This window comes from Octopus bimaculoides, chromosome 1, assembly GCF_001194135.2.
Source record: "Octopus bimaculoides isolate UCB-OBI-ISO-001 chromosome 1, ASM119413v2, whole genome shotgun sequence".
Classification (NCBI taxonomy): domain Eukaryota; kingdom Metazoa; phylum Mollusca; class Cephalopoda; order Octopoda; family Octopodidae; genus Octopus; species Octopus bimaculoides.
Window position 1 is genome coordinate 189500500 of NC_068981.1, and position 4218 is coordinate 189504717.

Here is a 4218-nt window from a genome sequence, read left to right on the forward strand (position 1 = left end):
ACCATCCCTTTATGAGTTTAACGCAACCTCTAATCGAATTTATGTGTGTGTGTGTGTGTGTGTGTGTATATATCACTTTTGATATAATTAGAAACACCTGAATATTATATAGTATTATTTCTTACTTAGAAATAATATTTCTTTTCTGCTTTAGGCACTAGGCCTGAAATTTTGGGGGAGGAGGCCAGTCGATTAGATCAACCCCAGTATGCAACAACTGGTACTTAATTTATCGACCCCGAAAGGACGAAAGGCAAAGTCAACCTTGGCGGAATTTGAACTCAGAATGTAAAGACAGACAAAATACTGCTAAGCATTTGGCCCAGCGTCCTAACATTTCTGCCAGTTCGCTGCCTTCTTGCTTAGTAGATATCATTCAATATGTTGTTCTATTAGTTGTTGGAAATAGCGAGAAATTTGACTCGCAGCATCTGTCTGTAAACTGAAATATGTGAGGGTAAATAAGAAATAAAATGATGCTGCGATTGTCCTTATCTACTTGACTAAGCATTAATGAAACTCAAAGTTGTTATTGATAGCAGTCTGACACCTGCTAATATGTAAAGTGTAATCTCAATCTATCATATTTATAACGAAGTATGATTGCAAATTTAATCTTGATTTCTGTTAATCAGTGATAGCAACACCTTCAAATGCTGTTAACTGTACATTAGAGTTTCATAATCGTTTTAGTCTCCTAACTTTCAAAATTGCTAAATAGGAAGTGTCAACCAGAGAGATACATCTAAGTAATTCTTTTCCTCTTTTTTTTTTAGTCTGAATACGTTCATCTAAAGCCATCGATTGTATCATCTTTATAGAATTTCAGCTACCATAATGTTCAATATAAACCTATCTCAAATTTGCAGAATAGATTTTTCTGAACTTAACTTGTTGAAAGAACAGAAAATCTTGTGATATTACTAAATATTAATAATTATTGCTATTGTTATGCATTGACACTTTGAAATACTAATCACCAATTTGAATTCAATTTTCATTGCAAGACATTCCTGTATAGAATAGAATAGAATCTTCTTATGTTAAAGATATACTGAGAGAATTACTTCATTAGCTGGTAGGCTTCTATATCGAAGCTGACATTTTCATCTGCTGAATTTCATTACGTTAGTAAAGTTAATAAAGAATTGTGCTCTTTACTATGTTATGTGTTGCTAATTCATGCTTCCATGTTTCATATCCATTGCAAAGTACCTTAGGCCTTGGGCAAGTATCTTCTACTCTAGTGTTATGTTGACTAATATCTTTTGGATGAGTTTTGATAGACAAAAGCTATGAAAAAATGCCCCATCATCCATCCATCCATCCATTTATACATTTATTCATCCATCTATCTATCCATCCATTTATCCATCCACCTAACCATCTAGCCGTTCATCCATCCATACATACATACATACATACATACAAACAAAAAGAAGACTATCTTGTTGCTGGTGTCGAAATTCCAATGAAGGAACCTTGGATCTAGGTTGGAAACTGGTTCTTCCTCTATTGGCAAGAAATCTTGAAATAAACCACTAAGTTATGAGGATGTAAACACACCAACATCGGTTGTCAAGCGATGGTGGTGGGGGTCAAACACAGACACAGACACAAATATATACATATGTATACATATATATATATACAGTAGTGGACTGGCCAGGTTACCAGCTTGCTTGATGGCAACCGGGCCCCTGCACCATTAGAATCCATATATGGGGGCCCATGTTAGTATTTTAGGGGCCCATCTCCTCAAGTTTGAGAATTTTTATATTCACTCCTGGAAGAATGCATTAATTATTTCAGCCTGGCTGTGTTTGTAGACAGTTGCAAAGAATACTTTTAATAAAACAAAAAACATAAATAAATGATAGCATTGTAGTTGTGAGTGGGCTCCCTTGTAATTGCAGGTGGGCCCCCTTAGTCTCCTGATAACCAATATTTTTAGAACCAGTCTGCTACTGTGTATATACGACAAACTTCTTTCAGTTTCCGTCTACCAATTCCACCCACAAGGCTTTGGTCAGCCCGAAGCTATAGTAGAAGACACTTTCCCTAGGTGCCATGCAGTAGGACTGAACCTGGAACCATATGGTTGGGAAGCAAGCTTCTTACCACACAGCCACTCCTGCTTCTTCATATTTTTGAAATGCTTTAACTGAAGAAGGATGTGTGACTACTTCTGTGTGAGTTAGAGCTCCATGTAGGTTATTATTATCCATTCTGCTTCTTAATGGTGTCACACTGTGCTTAACCCTTTAGTGTTTAAACCAACCATATCTGACCCAATATATTCTACATGTTTTATATTCAAACTGGCGATATCTAGCCTCTCACACCTAACCTACATTGACATTCTAAAAATAAACAATCGCATCATTGAAACCTCGAAGCTATAAGGTAATGCATGATTAATTCAAAACAATTTGAGTGAAAAAGTATTACATTTAACAGAGTAATCTGAACACTAAAGGGTTAATAGTACTTACTAGTTATTATATGCAGAGCATACGTCATGGAAATTACAATAAAAACCATCATGGATGTTTAGTTCCAAAACACATTTCACCATCACAGTTAATTTGTACTCAGTATTAGATGTTCCAAGTGCATTTCGATCCCTAACTACAATAAAGCTTTGGTCATTCTGGGACTATATTAGAAGACCCTTGCTCAAGATGCCACATAATGGACTGAACCCCAAAACACATGGTTGGGAAACAAACTCAGCCACACCTGCACCTAAAATAAATAAATAAAATAACATACATTAAATAAACCAAAAAATAAAACAAAATGTTTTGTGTGGAATTTCACTTTAATTTTTATCCTCAAAGGGAAATGCTTTATCTTCATTTTATATGGAGTTGTGAAGGCAGAAAACAAAATTAAATAAATTATTTACATTTCAGTCAAACTTCACAATTTCAAAGTGCCTGTTTCTAAAACGAAAATTTTTTTTTATATATATTGTTCTGAATGTAAAAAGAGCAAAAAAAAAATGTTCCACAGCTCAAATATTTATTTGTAAAGTTGTAATTTATCATGCCTAACAGAATCTCTATTCCCTTTATTTATTTATTTATTTTTATATTTATGATCATCCATTTCTTAAGGAAGGCTTCTCCTTTATTTGTTGTAAATCATTTAATAAGATTTAACACCTGAATCTACTGCTTATATCAAATAAAAAATTGATATAATGGTGTATATATGATATGAATAATTTACATCAATTTAACATGAAAAGCAAAAGAAGAAAGAGATAGCTTTTGTTGTGTGTAACAAATTGGACAGTTAAAATACTGAAAATACCTATTGACATCGGTTCTCACATATATAGGAAAATAAATATTGAATTATGTGGAGAACAAATAATTTTCTTGGAATGATCATAAGGTATTTTTTCATCAGCCATAAATCAGCTACAAAAGACAAAAACAATTCATCATGTCATTGTTAGACTTTCTGTTGAGTAATTTATTGTATGATTGATACAGTCAGTTCTCTGTGCTGCCCTCTACGAAAATAAATATAGATATACTTACTATTCCATCTTCTAATTCTGAAACTTTCCTACAATTAACCTTTTCCTTATTTTTGTAGTTCATTTCAATGCTGGCTGCCAATCATTGTATTTGGAAGTTTGAAATATGACTGCAACGGAAAGGCAAAAAATAAGCTCATATCTTTATGTATCCACATGTCAGTAAATACACGGGAAATGAATCATGAGATGTTATATTTCTGTTTCCATTTGTCAGGAATATTTGTGAAAGGTAAGACAAATATTAAGATGGTAACAAACAAATTGAAGTACCAGACATACAAGCATATTGCTGTATCGTATTTACATGAGTCAATGGCTATCTTCCACGTACCTCCAGCTGATCTAATACGGGAGAAATATGCTTTCAAATGAACTGAAGACTAAAGGAAATTCTCAAGAGACCTTTGAGATGGTATTTTTAATTCTTGGTTTAACACTGTCACTTGGTCCGTGGGGGCATTGAACTGTCCCTTCTGATGTAAGCATTTATACCAGATTTCCAGTATCAAAACGATATATATCCTCTCTTCTTTCAGTCAGTTCCAGAGTCTCCAAGAAAGACCTTGTCTGTTGTTTTATTTCTTTGATATCATAAAAAAATTAAGCAAAATTATTTTTGATACTATATATATATATATATATATATATATATATATATATAT